Consider the following 18,476-nt stretch of genomic DNA (forward strand, 5'->3'; position numbering starts at 1 on the left):
CCAGCAGGTGGCAGTGCAAGGGTTAAATACAGACAAGTGTCGGATAAGTGCAGGTAAAGGGACTGTAGATTTGCAGATAAAGACCTATGTGTAACGGTTTCCAGGAGGGAGTGCAGGTGTGCAACTGGGCGGGCAGGGACCTGGGCCCGAAGTTCAGAGGGTAGCCTGATGACCAGTGCAGTATCAGACAGGAGATCAGCAGCGATGAGGAAGAGAGGAGGCAGAAGCAAAAAGGAAAGTCTTGAGGTGCTTCCTGAACCAGAGATGGGTCGGCTCAACTCTCAGTGAGGCAGGGAAGCTGTTCCAGTGGGAGGCGCCAGCCAAAGAGAGATCTGCCCCCAACTCGTTGCTTAGAGAGGCGCCTGACCCTCGAGGAGTTGGAGTTGGAGGAGCGGAGAGCTCGAGTAGGAAGATATTTCGGAAGAGAGGGTTGGAGGTATTGTGGTCCCAGGCCCCTGAAAGCCTTGTGGACAATGCAAAGGATTCATCCACTTTTGGTGGAGCTCCGATTCAGCAACTAAAAACTGGAGTCATTCTGGCTCTCGTAGACAATCCCAAAATTAAGAATGTCATCAAACATGGAAACAGCCTGACAAAATGGGGGTATCTAGATTTCTTGTTAAACATTACCCTTTACAAGATTTTGTAGAGAATTATCTGATGACACGGCTCTAACCAACCCGAGTAAAGCAAAATGTTTGAAACATCTGCAAAGCAAGCTAAGCACTAAGGCACTTCTGCATCATGGCTTCCAACTATCTCTTTACTAGTCATGCAGAAGTTCTCATCCATCTGTTCAGGTTTGGAAACGGATTAATACTCTTCTGAAAGGCTCAGAAAAATGGACAAACAAGTAAAGCTTTTTGCAGATCTAGGCTGTCACTGTCGAAAGGTAGTCATGCTAGCCCCAGGATCAATACTGAGGGCAAGGAGAAAATTCTGGCTCAGGTGCCTCAAGTTAGATGATTCACAGAAAGCATGATATGATAGTTTATTTATATAGTGCTTATATGCAATGTGTTTCAAAGCGCTTCAATGCAAGGGAAAATACTTTTACATTCTTACAGGCCATGAACAGTAAGGATGTGAAATTAAATATCGTATTCGGCCTGACGACGTTTCAGATAGTGCAAGAACTGAGGCATACATAAGGAAGGGAGGGGGAGAGTGGAAAGGAAATGGAAACAGACTGGCGACTACCGTACTAGGCCTGACGACTTTTCTGGTACAGCCGGGGAAAACAAAAGGTGAGGGAGAGGGGTGCAGAAAGGGAGGGGAGGAAAAAAACAAGTGACTAGCGTACTAGGCGTGACAATATTTCATATAGTGCTAGAGGGGGAGGAAAATACAAGTAAAGGGAGGGGGGAGGAGACAGACGAGGTTGCTATCATACTAGGTACAGGGACAATTCTGATAGAGTATGTGCATAGAAAAAAGTAACGGGAGGAGGGGAGGAGATAGGAACAGGGAAAAAGGGAGAGTAGGAGAGAACAGAGGGTAAGCAGTCAAAAGATTGGAGAAGCAAGAGGGGAGAGCACATACAATTGCAGAAGTCAATAGTAACACATATTGTTGCAAGCCAGGATACAAGATGAAGATGGGAACAGAATGATTCATGGCATTACTAGTTTGGCTCCCATTTAAGTGTCAAGATGTGTTCAGGCCCGAGCTTTGAGAACTCATGAAAGAAGCACAGGAGGACTCCAAGTTGTCAGTTCACACGGGGTATCAACATGTCTTTGAAGAACAACCCTTCTCACGTCAACTAAAGGTTTCATATTTTCAGGGAATTAACCCCAAAAAGGACAGTGTTGTGGAATAGGTGGCATTCTGACTCCAGCTTGAGAAACACACTGGCTCCCACTAAACAACCACCCTCCTGACTACCATAGTGTTCCATTCCCTTTAATCAAATTAACATGGGTGGAATGGAGAATTCAGGATGTCCATCAGTCCTGGTCGATATTCATATACGATCATTGGTTACTAAATACCATCCTGTGTTGGTACTAATTAGTTTGCATGCATCTGGCAATGCTCTTCAATAAAGGCCAATCATAACCTCGAAAGATGGACACTATCAAACGCCTGCTCGAACGAGGCCTGCTTTTCTATTTCATTGTGTTTTTGGTTGGACCATTTATGTAATTCTGGCCAATTGTGGAGCTAAAAGACCAGAACAAGCCTTTTCATGCAGAATGGACAGCATCTAAGCAGTGTACCACATGCTCATTAAAGAGGAGTTGATAATATTAAGAGATATGAGCAACATAAACTGCATATAGCAATAAAGAAGAGACTTCAGAAATTCCTGAAACTCTCTTTGGGAAAAGTACATTTTAAATTCCATGTACTCACCTTCAAAGTAAAGGCCTCCACATGCTTCGCAAATGTTCTAGCACCACCATTAGCAATTCGCCATGGCCAAGGCATAGTGATTCACCTATAAGTGTATGACAAGTTGATCAAAGACAAGATCAGCAGTAACAGAAACACTCTGTTCACTGCTAGAGGCCCATAGAATCAATTTGATAATTTGATAAAATATACACTAATTCTGGCCCAGGTGCCAGAGTTTATTTGAGCTCTGTTTGACACAGCGCACACCAATATTTGTCTTCCTCATCCTCACGGTGAGTTCAGAAGACGAAGATCAGGATAACAGCTCTTCCACCTCTACCACGTCACATAGTTTGCCAGTGATTGAAGTGCAGGGAAATGACGTCATGTGTGTTGAAGGAGCCATACCCTCGGCTGCAGTTGAGGCCCTTAATAAGATACCTTCTTTAACAGAGGAAAAGAGATATGAAACATCAGTCCCAGTGTCCCATGGTTTAGCCTTGTTTCTTAACTGGTGGTTGACAGATGTGAACATCGCCATGGTCAGGGGAAACACAAACAAGACCTTCTGCGATTGTAACCACAGATGTCAGCAAGAAGGTTTGGGCAGCAACCCTGGATGTCACGCTGCCAGCTCCCGGCTTCTGTTGGTGGCTGTAGAACGCTTGGCGTTGGCGGTGCCATTAGGTTGTTCCAGGTTACTTTCTTACTTCCTGGTTTTCTGGTCTAGTCTTTCTGTCCTGTCACTCCATTTCTGTATTTAGCACCACCCCTCTCTGGGTTCGGCGCGTTGCAACTTTGTCTCTTTCGCTCTGTTGCTTTGCTCCTGTGTTTCTCCTCGCGTTTTTGCCTTGCCTATCTTGCTTTCTCTGCCTTCCTTCCCTGTGCTCGAATATTTAGCTACTCATTTCCCGTTACTGCCTCCTCTGGTGCTCTCCCTCTTTCTTGTCTTCCACGCAGCTCCACTGCTCGAAGCGGTCGCTCTTCCTTTTTTCTGTTTGCCTTTTTTTTTTCCTAGCTGCTGCTCCAGTCCTTTGGATTGCCTTTGCTGCTTTCAGGCTCCTGTGGCTCCTTTGTTCCTGATTCCTGGCTCTTCCCGCGCTATGTTGTGTAACGTACACCTTACCTGAGTGCTCCTCTCAGCTCCTTCTCTTTCCGACACCCATTCCGGGTGCATGCCCCATTTCTGCTTCGGATCTCCGGCCATCAAGCCCTGGACTACTTACGACTCTACAGCAGAACACTCTAGGATGTCTGCTCCAGTAGTGCTTCGCTTTCTCATTCATCAAGTCCTGGACAACTCTAAACATCTCAGCAGTTTTCTGCAGCAACATACTCAGAGAGGTTTTTTTAAGCGGCTGCTTTTTTCTTCTCTCATTGGTCCCTGCGGTAAGGGGGTCCACTGCTTCCCTGTCTAGCAGGGAATCAGGGTGGCTTCCTACCGCGGAAGACTGTTTCTCTTCTCAAAAAAGAAGAAGTCAAAGAAGAAGCTCACCCTGCGAGAGACCTCATCAGAAGAAACAGGTGAGGAGGAAGGGGAGGTAGACATTGATATCACTGACAACCCACCTATCTCGGCAGAGACTGATACTGGAAGCCAGCACAGTATTGGGACACTCGTCCCCATTAGATGCCCAGAGGTCATCCATTTGGACAGAATTATCCAAAATATTCTCTACCTACAAATCTTCTCCAAAGTTATGGCACAGAAGGTAGCTTCCATTTGATGGAAAACCTAGCAGTGAAATGCTATGTCAACTGCAAGTGGAGATCTGGTCTGGACCACTGGTAGATCTGGTCCAGGATCTCTTCTCATAACTGACTCTCTTCTCCAGTTTCTAACTGCATCCTACAACTCGGGACATCAAATTTAACATGTAGAGCAGGATTTTACCCTCATTCCTAAACCTCTTACTTTCCACTCTCATGTTCAAAATATGTACACGAGAATGCTTGTTCCTGGGCATGACTTGGAGTCAGCAGCTCAATTGCACATATCGAGCTACTGTTCACTTTATAGCGAACGGAAGGCATGGGCTTGGATGCGCTGCCTTTAGAATGACTCCAGGGCCTGATGTAGTTCTTGCCTCTAATTCCCCTGATTGCCAGAGTTCTCCCAAAGATCTGCTTGGAGTTTTCAAGGGGGAATGTGGTGGCGATCGATCGCTCCCAAGAGTGACTCTGTCTCTAACTACCTTCGATGTTTACTCCAAAAGATTTCAACCCCCACAGCAGGGCTCAGGACATTATTCTGTCTACAGATTTCTTTTTTAATCACAATGCAGCAACTTAACCCCTGGATGTCAGAAAGTAGTGCAGATGTGTTCAACCCATTCCTCATCCTTCTGCCAATCAAACTCATTGTTTGTCTCTTTCAGGTCCGTGATTAGAGTTTGAAATCATAAACTGCAACCCCATCCTGATAGATGGTCACCCTGCTCTATAATTTGGAAAGTACCTTCATTTCCCATAGTCCAGTGAAAGTCTACAGGAAGAGGGGCTGCCTCCTGGACAGGAATGAAGGGCGTGCCTGTGTCAAAAGTGTGTAAAGCAGTGACTTGGTCTTGTCCTTCCACATTCAACATGCACTAGAAACTCCATGTGGAGAAGGGTTGCCCGGGTTCATTCTATTCTGGTGTCCGCCGGACTGTGCCCGTGAATGCAAACACACAATTAAGTATACTTTGATGTGTTCACTGTGACTTGCAATATGCTCACCGAGAAAGTACGAGGACGAGAAAGACTCGACAAAGTGGTCAATGGGTTGATTATTTACTGATAAACTGTGTGGCTCTAAGTCCACCTCTCCCTCATCACATTTCCCACACTCCTGCCCACCTACCGGGCCTACCTTACTCTAGGCATTGGACCATGCTCTTGGTGTCAGATCGGTGTAGGGCCTGAGGGGTGTGGAGCAATTCCTTATAGCCTGTCCCAGGAAAGTAGGGGCTAAGAAAAGAAAAAAAAACATGTAGTTTGGGAATATTCATATCTACTGCCTAGGTAGCAGGAGAGGTCTGCCTGGGGGCATACACCTACCATTGAGTTAGGACGGTGACGAGGAAGGTTACTGGTAAATAATCCACTTGTCTACTAGGAAATTGTAGTATTCTGTGATATAATCTTAGCTCCCCGCCTGCGTCTGCCTGAGAATATTTGTGTTGAAAGGTTGTATGGTTCGAGGACGGTTATGGAATGAGTGAGCAGAGGATGGAAGCGGTCGCAGTGCCCGGCGCCGGGTTTGTAGAAGCCTGCAAATAAAGCCCTTATTTATGTATCCACCTTCCTCTGTGAATACTTCATTTTGGCGACGAGGACCTGGCGTCCTACGAGCCCACGACGTTGCAGAATTGAAGAGAGAGCTGGAGCTCCGAACGAACGTGGCCCCGCGTTTGTTTGTGCTGACAGCAGAAAGGCATACAGAAGGTGTGCCGACAGCAAAAAGGCATACAGAAAGTAACCAGAGCCATTTGTAAGGGGCGAGCGGTTCCTTTTGTGGATATTATGGATGCTACATTCATCGATCGTTGCCGGTGAGTTTGAGATCGCTTCCAAGCATACGCACGTAGCATCGTGAGTTATTAAAGGAAGACACCCTCCAGCAGCTCGCGGTCACGTGATCGCACATGTTTCAGGACCAGGAAGTCTGAGGAGGTTGAAGATTGGGCATCTTCATCCTCGTCCCAGTACTTTGAAAAGAAAGATATATATTTTGTTTTCTCTTCTCTTTTCTCCGCTACATTGGAATTGACTATTGAAGCCAACCAATACTTATTAAGAAGCCTAATATCATTCCCAGATACCATTTGGATTTTAACTTATCCAACGACCAGAAGAGAGTGTCATAAGAAATTCAAACTTATTCTGACAATTGACATTTAAACTCCTTATTTTGACAGTTGCACAATAGTGGAGTGAACATTTTGCTTTACAAAAATGCAAGGCATCAATATTCAGCCTCCAGCGAGTTTTTTGCCGACTCCAGGACAACCAGCAGTTGTCTGGTCGGACTGGAAGGAATTTTGGTTGAATTATATTCAAGATTTAGATCAAGAAGAACTCACATCCCGGAAGAAGAAACTCCTTTTGTTGCATGCCCTTGGATTAGAGGGTCAGAGGAAGTTTAGAGAACTTCCAGACTTGACGAGAGATGAAGCTGGAGATGCTGACGAGCATGACAAGGCTATAAGACAATTAGACAAGTACTATGCTCCGGAAACAAATGTAGCTATGAATAGATATAAATTTTACACGAGAGTACAAAGAGAAAATGAGACTATTGAAGAAAATGTTTCAGCATTGAGAGTCTTATCGCGAACCTGTCAATTTGGGAATGGCATCACTCTTGATGAATTGATACTGGATCAAATAATTATTCACTCAAGAGATAATATAGTTCAAGACAGGTTGTGGATGATTGGCAATCCATCACTACCTGAAACTATAGCCATTGCTAAACGGGTGGAGCATAGTCAATTATGCTCCAAGGAGATGAAAGACAAGAAAGAAGAGGCTATACAGAGCATGCAACGACATACTGCAAAGGTAACACAGGAACAAGAGGAACAAAGTCAAGTTAATGCACTGCGATCTAAAGACAAAAGTGAAGCCACTCCAGGAAAGAGTAACAACGCGAAACATTTTGAATATAGAGGAAGCTCAGTTAGGGGAAGGAATTGATCGAAGAATGAACCTCGAACACAATATGATCAGAGATTTCAGAATGCCCAGCCGAGAGAAGGAAACAGGTGTTATAACTGTGGCAGGATTGGACATTATGCAAATGCAAAACAGTGCCCGGCATTAGGACAGAAATGTTTTAATTGTGGCACAAAGGGCCATTTTGCAGTTGTATGTAAGAGGAAGAAGAACGTTTCTCTCATCCTGGATGAAGAAGAGGAGTCAGAAGAAGAAAGTGTGTTCTTTATACATGAACCTCCGGAAGGGGAATTTAAATGCCTGAGTTGCGAGGTGGTTCTAGATAATTGGAAACTTAGAGTGAAGGTGGATAGTTGTTCACCGTGGACAATTATTACTAAGAAAACATGGCTGAGCTTAATGACACGTGGTCTCAAAAGTGAATTGAATTCACCAGACATTAGAAATCCTGGTGGGTTTGAAGGGTCTAGAATCAAAATGATTGGATGGTTTTCTTGTATCATTCAATTTAAAGACAGACGAGCCCAGGTTAAAATTTATGTGGCAGAAAAGGGTGTGACCATTATAGGATGGAGGGACCAAGCTGGTTTGATAATCAGGTTACATCCATTTACTGAAGAACAAATCCTGCTGGTTAATAGTAGTCAGCAACGAGGAAAAGAAGTATCAGTAGAGACAAATGAAGTTAAGTCGGATTTGGGTTTATTAAAAGATTTTGCACACAGGATTCGGCTCAAGAAGGGAGCTGTACCGGTTAGACACACGAAATCTAGGCCGATTCCATTTGCCATTGCTGACACGGTCGATCAAGAATTGACGTCATTGGAGTCTGAAGGTGTCATAGAAAAAATTGAGTCTTCTGAGTGGGTGAGCCCCATTGTCATGGCACTGAAAAGAAATAGCAAACTCAGGATTTGTGCGGACTTAAGGGATGTCAACAAGAATGTCATAACGGATACCTTTCCTCTTCCCATTATATCTTAAATGTTGAATTGTATTGGAAATGCCAATGTGTTTTCTACATTAGATCTGTCAAAAGCCTATCATCAAATTTCACTTACTGAGGATTGTAGAGACATTACAGCTTTTATTACACCACATGGTCTATATAGATATAAACGCATGCCGTTGGGTCTAGCATCTGCGGCAGCTGTATTTCAAAGGGTTATGACGCATGTTCTTAAAGGGTTTGGAGGGACTTTTGTGTATCAAGATGATATTATTGTGTTTGGAAAAGGAATTGAGGAACATGATAACAGGTTGAAGGATGTGTTGAAAAGATTAAAAGATGTTGGTTTTAAAATGGAGCGGAGCAAGTGTAAGTTTGGAGTAGATGAAGTAGAATATTTAGGACATACTGTAAATGGCAAAGGGTACAAACCTAAAAGGGATGCCATGTAAGCAATTAAGGAGTCACCTAATCCTAAGAACAAAGATGAATTGAGATCATTTTTGGGGTTATGTGAGTATTATAACAGGTTTGTTAATAATTTTGCGAGTGTCACAGAACCTTTGAGAAAATTGTTGAAAAAGGATGCTAAGTTTGTATGGAGTGATGATTGTGATAAGGCGGTAGGTTGCATAAAAACAGAAATGTGTAACTCTTTGGAGTTAGGAGGATTTGAGTTTGGTAGGATGACTAAAATCACAGTGGATGTCAGTGGGAGTGGTTTGGGGGCAGTTTTATCACAGTTAGATGAATATATTAATGAGAAGGTAATCAGTCATGCCTCAAGAGCCATTTCCGATACAGAGAATAGATATTCTGTGATTGAAAAGGAATTACTGGCTTGTTCTTGGGCGGTGAATTATTTCAGGAAATATTTGTGGGGAACAAGATTTGTAATTCAGACGGACCATAAGCCCTTGATTGAAGTTCTTACCGTCAAAGGAATGGGCAAAGCCTCGCCGAGATTGGCAAGATTTAGTTTTAAACTGCAAGATTATAATTTTTTTGTGAAATATGTGCCTGGAAAAAGGAATGTTGTTGCTGATTTTCTATCGAGGTTACCGTTGGGAAGTAGGCAGACAGCTGAGGAGGTGGAGGATGAGATGGTAGCTGTTGTGTTTGAAGTTACGTCCAAGGATGCTTGGATCGAAGAGTTGAGCAAAGATGAAGAACTACAACAAATCAGTGGGTACACGGAATCTGGATAGCCTGAAAAGAAGGCAGTTAGCGAAGCATGTTTGAGATTCTGGGAGGTAAGGGGGGAATTGTCAATAGAGGATTGATTTTTACTGAGGGGGGACAAATTGATTCCCCCATGTAAGTTATGTGGTGAACTTATTGAAAAAGCACATCAGGGTCATCCGGGCATTACGGGCACGAAGAACAATGTGAGGTTGAAATACTGGTGGCCAGGTATGGATCTGATGATAGAGAGAGTGGTTAGGAATTGCTGGCAATGTCAGAACAGTAACAAGAGTTGCAGAATTGTCAAGTCAAAGCCTATCAATATTTGTAAAGGTGAAGCACCATGGGAAATGGTAGGAATTTATATTGTTGGACCATATGTAAGGTTGATTGGCGGGAAGACATTTTTAATAGTTTTGGTTGATTACTATTCATGGTGGCTTGAAGTCAAAGCAGTGAATAGAATTGATAGTCCGAGCGCGCAAAGGGCATCGACCATACGGACTATCCTGCTGTTGTGCTGTGGCTGCATCTACTGTTGGGAGGAGTGAGGAGAACGAGAACGAGGAGAGCGAGGAGCGGCGCATTGAAGGAGAGGGAAGTGCGGTCCTAGCTCCGCCCCTTGCCCGCCCCCAGGCACCGCCTCCAGGAAGTGCCATAAAGGCTCTTCCCAAGCACCCTTGCGGCGCTAAGCCTGAGCGCGCAAAGGGCATCGACCATACGGACTATCCTGCTGTTGTGCTGTTTGGCTGCTGGGCTGCGTAAGCAAGTATTACATTATAAAAGCCAACTGCTACGACAGGCAGAGCTGAGAAAATAAAAGCTCACACCGAGGAGCTGCACTACAAGATGAAATCTACGGCTGTGCACATGGATTCATCAGGAACAGCTGTGCGAACTCGCCTGCAGGTAAGGCAAAAATTTACATCACTCCCAGAAGAAAATGGTAGCCCGGAGTGTGTACAGAACATGCCGTCATTGAAACAATCTCGTCTACCCTTTTGCCCTAAGAAGCGGGAAAGCTCATCTACGGGGGCCACTACGATCGATATAGGTAGTGGAAAAAGGTTGAGTATGGCTACAGAAGACCCCGTGCGATTAGTTTCAAAAACACCTGCTCTACCTAAGGCTTGTACAGTTTCCACTCTCGAAGCACCTATAAGCCACTCCCCTCCCTCCCCTGAAACATCGAACTTGTATGAGGAGGGCGCCGATCAGGCTAAGAATTTAGATCTAACTCCCGGTGAAGGCTATCTGAGCAAAATGATCAAAACTGTGTCCCCAGGAGACAAAGGAAAAAGTTCAATTGAAGTTAATCAGACGGTAGGGGTGCCATCCGAGAAAGATCCAGTTCACTCGACTAATCCGAGCCTTGAAAAGAAGACGGATACACTAGACCAACCTAGAAACCCTGATAATTGGAGAGACTCACGTGGTCCGATTTCACCTGTAATTCCCCCAAGAAAAGAAATTGACTCTGTAAACATGCCAATTTTTGAGGTAGCCAATTGTGGAATTGCACCTATACGGAACATGTGTGAAAGTATTCTGGACGAAAATACTAGTCGGGACGCGGCATTGGCCTCCCCTACCTTGACTTTAATGGATACTACAAACAGATCTTTACTGTGTGAGTCTACCGAGGAAAAGGAGGATCAATGGGTCACAAATGATTTAGAACTATGGGAGAAAGCTTTGCTGGAATCAAACAAGGAAACAGAGAAAAAAATGCAGCACCTAAGAGAGATGGAGGAATCCACAACGATAAGCGACATCTTCCAGCCATACAGGGAAGAGAACAGAGGTCAGCGGCACAAGGACAAGAGCCCCCAAAATAACACCCAGCAGAGGACTACTGCCCTGTTACCTAATGACCCAACGGCCCATCAATCTCCTCCTTGGAACCTCCATAAAGATATACCGGAGACACCCTACCCTAAGGGGACGCTCCCCCCAAAGCCCAGACTAGAAAAGAAAACCCTGTGGAATTTTGGAAGCGAAACTCCGCTAAAAACTACAGGCACTGAAGGAACGACTATGTTGCCTCTAACTAAACTGAGTAACTCAAATTTAGCTAGCAAAATCATGCAAGACCTCACTCTTTTGACGGGGAAAATAGAGAGAGAAAAAAGGAGGAGTTTCTCGATAATAAGCGAGAAAATGGCTGAACTTGAAAAGGACCAAACCAAAGGGAGTGCCGTGGAGTTGGAGGCTGTGGGGGCCGAGCTCCTCGTAACAAAAACCCAAAGAGACCCCAGGCCACAGACCCTATCACAAAGATCTCTCGAAGATAGACTCCTAAACTCAAAACCACAAGGCCATTTTGTAGAACCTCAAGTGACAACAAAGATAACTCAGACGTCTGTGTTGGATGGCCAAGAGCAGTGTTGTAAAACTCTTACGAAAGACCAAACTATACAGCTAATTAAAGACACTTACCAAATGGACAGAGAAAAAGATATGAATCACCTTCAGCAAATGATCATGACCTCGCTGAACATCACACTGGCTCCATACCTAATATTGTATGAGATGATAAATGACTCTGTGAAAGAAATGACTGCTACTAACATACAAATTAAAGAGGCAAATATACAAACAGATCTGTCCCTGAGGAACTTGAATGTACGAATGGACAAAGAAGCCGAAAAATCGCTCACATGGCAAAATCGCCTCACGGATCTGGCAAGGAGAGATGCCAATGATAAGTCCCTATTGATGGAGGCGGTCCTGGAAGACTGCAAGTGGATGCGAAACCAATGTAAACAGAGAAAAGAGGAGATAAGCTTGGTTGAAAATCCGCGTCGAGGCAAAGGTCCCATGAAACTAAGTCAAAACAAGCCACATCAACCTTTGCAAACTGAGCAAATGACCGAAGAGGTAATATTGATCTCTCCTGGCTGTAAGGGGACGGGAACTTTTGACTCTAAAAAAAAACAAACTTTGCCATCTTTAGAGGTGGGGCATCCAAGGATCTGCTCTCAGACAAGAAAAATGAACTGAAGGAAAAACCTAACGAAAACGGTAAAAAAACTAAAAATGAAGGATTAAAACGGAAGACAAATGGCTCTAGGGCATTCTTAAGAAATCTAAGAACGCCTCCAAGAAGAGAAAACTCCCAACAGGCAAAGAAGCCGAGGAGAGAACTGGCAATGAGAGACACGAACATTTTGATGGATACTGATGCTAAGGATGTGGGAGGAGGGATCCACCCCACTCCCGCCCCGAAGGCACATGTAGATGAATCAGATCAACGAGCAGATCTAAGTGATCTGATTGACATGATGGAAGAATATAGGGAGGATGAAGAATGGCAATGCATCAGCCCATCAGAATGGGAAACTCTGGACAACTGGGAGATGGTGGAGAGGAGCTCTAATCCCTCTAATTATAAGAATCCCCAACGAGATACCCCGCCGATAATCTTAAAGGAGACAAAAAGCCGACCCGACCCATCTGAAATGGAAGAATTCAGTGAGGCTGATGACAACTTTGCTAACTTCAAAACCCTAGAGCAAAAAAGATTAGAGCTGGCTGCTAAAGAAAGGAGGGTACAATTTCAACTCGAAAACTCTCACCTAAAACAGGATGGAAAGAACAGAATTAAAGAAACAAAGAAGAGCAATAAAGGAACGAAAATGTCCACCCCTCCCCTGAGGCCAGCTCCATCAAAAGAATGCCGTTTGAAATTAGAGACGACACTAAATGGACCAAGAAGGGCTTTGCTCAATAGGAGATACGTCGTCTCGCTCTGTAACCAAACATCAGCTCTACGCACGATATCTACCGAGGACATCAAAGTTGTGGAATTCCCAAGAGAACTAAGAATGGACCAAGTTATATTGCATCTCAACTCAAATGATATTAAGCAGAAATTTCTGAAAGCAACTGACATCCTAAAAAAAAAAAGGGATTCCGCCTGACAGAATTGGAGGAGGATATTAAGCATGACAATATCAATATATCCTCAAAGTACAGAAGAAAAGGAAATATTGAGCCCTCATCCCGTACCGAAGAAGAGTCTAGGGGGAAAAGGTGGGAAAATAATGATCAAGAAAAAGAAGGAAATAATAGGAAGATTCCAAAAGAAAACTTAAAAGAAGGCAACAAGAACCCGGAAACCTATTTACACAGCACCAAAGGAAATGTCGACAGCTTAAAATCTTTGAGGTTCACGGTTGATAATTCACAAAACCCAAGGAAGGATAAAATAACGAAAAACAAATTTGGAAATAAATCAAATGTTTGGACCCCTACGTCAAATGATCATAACTCAAAAAAGAAACAATAGAATAAGGAAACTGGGCATGGATCCGTTCGCTGTGCCTCATGGAACACCAGAGGATTCCATCACCTGTTCCCGACGGAAAGCGCTTTCTTGACCAAATACGATCTCATTTGTATCCAAGAATCATGCCTGTGTGATCCTCCAATATGCGAAGGATTTGAAGTCTATTTCAATCCGGCAAAGAAGGGGCTGAGAGGCCGACCGTTTGCTGGCCTAATGGTACTAAAAAAAATCGATAGCAACTTACAAATACTCAAGCATGAAATTCCAAATCCTTACGTCCAAATATTGAAAATTATCTCTACAACAGAAAATCAGGAGGAGCCGACTAAATTGCTATTGATTAATACATACTGGAGGGAAAACATGCCAAACCCGGGGTCATACTTAAAATCAATCACGAACGCTATTGACAAGTCCATGACGGAGGAAGATGATCAGCTTATACTGTTGAATGGTGATTTAAACATCAAGCTCCTAGACAAAAGGGGCAAAATTAAAGAGTTTGAAAATCTCACAGGAAAAGAAAGCCAATGGATGACGGAAATGGGCATACGGGATATGATGATGTTAAATAGCCAAACAAAGGGAGACCTATTGGGGGCTGATACTTGGCATAGTGGAAAATTGAGAGCCTGCTTGGACTATTGTTTTGTGGGAAGAGATATGCTGGCCTGGATAAACTCGTTTCGAGTCATCAAGCAAGCAAATAGTGACCACTCTCTTCTGGAAACTGAACTTGTATGGGATTCAAGAACTCTCCCTAAGGGAGGAAAGGTGATGGAAACTGAGATATCATGGGGAAGAAACAGACTGCGACTGAAAGATCAGATCATACCTACACTGGTGAAAAACTTCCAGGAAGCTGTAGAAAGGGGAGAGGAGGTGGTCGATTACAAATGGCTGTTCAAAGCCTATGAGGTTCAGTATGATCCATCTAAGCTGAAGCAGATAAAAAAGAAACACGCATTCAACCAATTTGTAGTCGCCAGACGAAAAAGATACAGAGCCGACCTTAGGCGTATTAAAAAATCCCATAGCCTGGACAAACGCGATCTGGAAAGGAAATGTCGTCAAACTTACAAGAATTGGCTAAAATCAACCAGATATCAACGAACTCAAAGTGACGCAGAACACATGATGGCAGCCTTAGCAGCAAATAACACAAAAAGTACCTGGGATCTAATCAACAACAGAGACTCTAATCAGTCGGCCATAGGTATTAACCAAGTCTCCGAGAAAAACTGGTTCGACCATTACACTGCCCTGTTTAAAGGAAAAACTGAGGCAAAGATTATTGGAAAAAGACCAGGAAACGCTACGTGGTCATTGAACTTTGATAAAGAAGACATTCAAATGCTGATTAAAAAATTAAGCTCTTCCAGGGCTGCCGGCCCGGACGGCATTTCCAATAAAATGCTGAAAGCAAGCATGGAAGGTTGGTCTGACCTAATCTACGCACTCTTCAAGCAAGTAGCGAGAACCAAACAAATACCAAGTTCATGGACGGAGACCTACATCGTGCCTATTTTCAAAAAAGGTGACCGTGGCAATCCTAGAAATTACAGGCCGATTGCGCTACTTGACTCCATTGGCAAGCTTTTTGCATCTATTCTCCTACGGGATTTAAAGAATTGGGCAGTTCAAGCCGGAATTCTAGATGAGAGACAGACTGCCTTTGTGAGTGGAGCGGGCACTAGCCTTAACCTGTTCCTGATCAATATATTAAAAGCGAAGGCCTTAAAAGGAAAAACACCTATCTACCTGGCCTTTATAGATCTAGAACAGGCGTTTGATGGAATAAATAGAGAACGGCTATGGGCCAAACTGAGCAATTGGGGATGCCCTGTGGACCTATTGGAGGCAATCCAGGCACTATACACCGGTACCTCAATCCAAGTTCAGATCAATGCAGATGGTGGTGTATCAAGGAGGATCAAGACATCCCGAGGTATTAAGCAGGGATGTGCCCTCGCCCCTTTTCTCTTCATACTTTATATGGCTGACATGAAATCCTCACAAGATCGGATCCGGGCCTTCCCTCCGAAGGTAAATGGCATAGAAATACCATGGATGCTATATGCGGATGACGCAGTGCTTTTAGACCAGACGCCGATAGGTCTTCAGCGCAGGATCGAGGCCTTCAATGAATATCTGAAAGCCAATGATATGAAAGTAAATGCAAAAAAATCTATGATTTTGACCTTGAAATCAACTCGCGGAAAGAAATCGGCAGGGAAAATACCGTCTTGGTCATTAGATAAAGAAAAATTGGCAGTGGTCGATACTACGATCTACCTCGGGATAAGAATTAATAGAAGCAAGAATGAGTGGGATCACTATACCCTGATCAGAGAAAAACTAAAAAGTCTGGTTAATCAAGGGCTACTTGTACATCGCAGATACGGGAAATTTTCTCTATTGCCGATTATAACCTTCTACAAGCAAAAGGTAATAGCTGTCATCACATATGGAGCCGAGGCCCTTTTAGCCCTAAGATGGGAGGTCTGGAACCACTGCGAAGCCTAATTTTGTCGAAAGATCTTACGCCTACCAAATTCGCTACCTTTGGATCTTATAAGAATGGAATTAAGACTACAATCTATTTCTTCAATTACAACGTGGAAATCACTATCACTCTATAGAAAGTGCATTTTAGACAATCCGCCTGTACCATTCAGAATCCTAGCTAAGCCAGGCGTTTTCTATGGTGACTCAATTCTTCAAGACAATTTCCGATGATACTCTGAAAAATAACCCAGAAAAGGCTAAAAGAATAAATCGGGAAAAAGATTGGGAGGAAACTCAGGAAAAGAAATTAGCACGTGATCTATGTCACAACATCATCTGGGAACGCAAAGTCCTGAATCTGCTACCGCCATATCTGATGAAATTTCCCTTTCAGCACTATCGAGATCTGCTTATGCGCTGTAGATTTAACATCTGGCAGTCGAGAGAAATAAGGTGGCGTAGAAGGCAAATTGACAAATCACAAGCATACTGTAGATTCTGCAGAAAGCAGGGCCAACTGGAAACTATAAGGCATGTTATGCTAATTTGTCCGAACCTGAAATTGATTCGTCTGATGTATATGGGAAATTATACGAGCCTGATCAGGGAGGAGAATGAAGAAGAGTATTGGGAAAGGCTCATCACAGCTGAGAAAGTGGGCCGTACCTTGGACGCACTGAAATTTGTTGAATCCTCGAACCTGGAGTGGGAGGAGGGAGAGTCGGAGGTGGACGCCTCCTAAACAGTTGGTGAATCTGGCTTAGGGGTGATCATTCAGAGACCCTTTGAACCCTTTGAACTCTACCCTATTTTTGGGGGGCCTCCACCTCTTTGAGGAGGGATTGCTAAAGGAATGTTAAAGGTTTAACTTTGTCTAACCAATAAAACAAAAAAAAAAAAAAAAAAAAGAAAATTGATAGTCATGAGATTATGAAATTCATAATGCAGATTTGCAGGAGGGAAGGATTTCCCAAAACAATAATGAGTGACAATGGAGTTCAATTCAAATGTAGAGAGATGAGAGAGTTTGTCAAGAGATTGGGGATTGAGTGTAGGTTTTCATCATTATATCATCCTCAAACTAATGGATTAGTGGAGAGGTACAACCGCGTAATAGTAGAGGCTGTGGAGTTGGCTTTGAGTAATAATTTGTCTGTGGATGAAGTTCTCAAGGAGAGAGTGTGGTGTATTAGGATGTCTGTTAAGAGGGGAGTGAACATTTCTCCTTTTGAATTAATGAGGGGACGAGCGCCCAATACTTTGCTTAATCCAGAATGGGTTATTCGGAGGAGAGTTTTACATGGTGAAAAACAAAGTTTGGTTAAACATCAGGTTAAGAGTAGTGGGTCTCTGAAAGAGCCCATAGTGAGAATCTTGCCAGGAGATTATGGGCGGATTAAGTTTAGACGCAATGTGAGGAAGGGTGACACTAAATACAGCAGTCCGGTTAAGGTTGTACAAGTGTTCAGGAGAGCTGTTAGAGTTACTGGTGGAGCGGTATGGAATTTGGATAGGGTCAGTAAATGGAGGTGGGAAGGTAAGCATGAAAGTGTTAGGCAATTTGGTAAGGAGAGAAGAGCGACTGATTTGTTTGGAGATGAGTACATTCAGTATGGAATGGAGAATGTCGATGGGGGTTTAGCTAGACAAGATGTGGAAGTAAACATGCGACAAAGCAGTGATGTTTCTGGACATAACTTAGTGTGCAGTTCAAGAGAAAGGAGATTACCATGTTGGTCCAGAGATTATGTCATGCGAAGTTAATTTGATGTATTAGTCTAGTGTCTCTTTCTGATTCATATTTGCTTACTTACATATGTTTTAAGATCCTTATATTCTGTGTATTCTACTCATTTGTGCTTTACTATGTTGTTAAAATTTGTGTTGTTATAAAATATTGAAAGGGGGGATGATGTAGTATTCTGTGATAGAATCTTATCTCCCCGTCTGCGTCCGCCTGAGAATGTTTGTGTTGACAGGTTGTATGGTTCGAGGACGGTTATAGAATGAGTGAGCAGAGGATGGAGGCAGTCGCAGTGCTGGGCGCCGGGTTTGTAGAAGCCTGCAAATAAAGCCCTTATTTATGTATCCACCTGCCTCCGTGAATACTTCAGAAATCAATGTTTTTATTGGACAAAAATTGTTATCATTGGAGCGAAATGCTCCTATATATTTGCAGTACCTGGCACCTACACTATAGGAATATTTCATGTGACCCCTTCTGAACTGCCTGCATATCCTATCACTTTTCAACCAATTCCACTGAAAGACTGAGATGTAACATGCACCAACACGACCCATTGTTTTAAAATGTGTGTTAATTCTGTCTTTGTACGAGAATGTTTTTCCCTAAACACTCCTTTGTGGATGTGTGCTCTCTCGCAGAAATTTGGGGATTACTTTGCTAGCCTTGCACTTCCCAAATTCACCAGTCACTTTGTTTTGGGACCTCAAAAGACGGCTATTCTTCACTTGCACGTGACCTGCGTGAGTGAACAGGGTTTACAATGATTTATCTTGCAATTCAGGGTGAAAACATACCTC

The 18,476-nt window shown here is 43.5% G+C and overlaps 1 protein-coding gene across 1 annotated transcript in view; it reads left to right on the forward strand.

The window, feature by feature from the left end:
- KNCN (kinocilin) overlaps window positions 1–18,476 on the forward strand; it is a 454,915-nt gene that overhangs the window by 435,527 nt on the left and 912 nt on the right. The gene's annotated exons all lie outside the window — the stretch shown is intronic.

This window comes from Ambystoma mexicanum, chromosome 1q, assembly GCF_040938575.1.
Source record: "Ambystoma mexicanum isolate Mex_15411 chromosome 1q, UKY_AmexF1_1, whole genome shotgun sequence".
Classification (NCBI taxonomy): Eukaryota; Metazoa; Chordata; class Amphibia; order Caudata; family Ambystomatidae; genus Ambystoma; species Ambystoma mexicanum.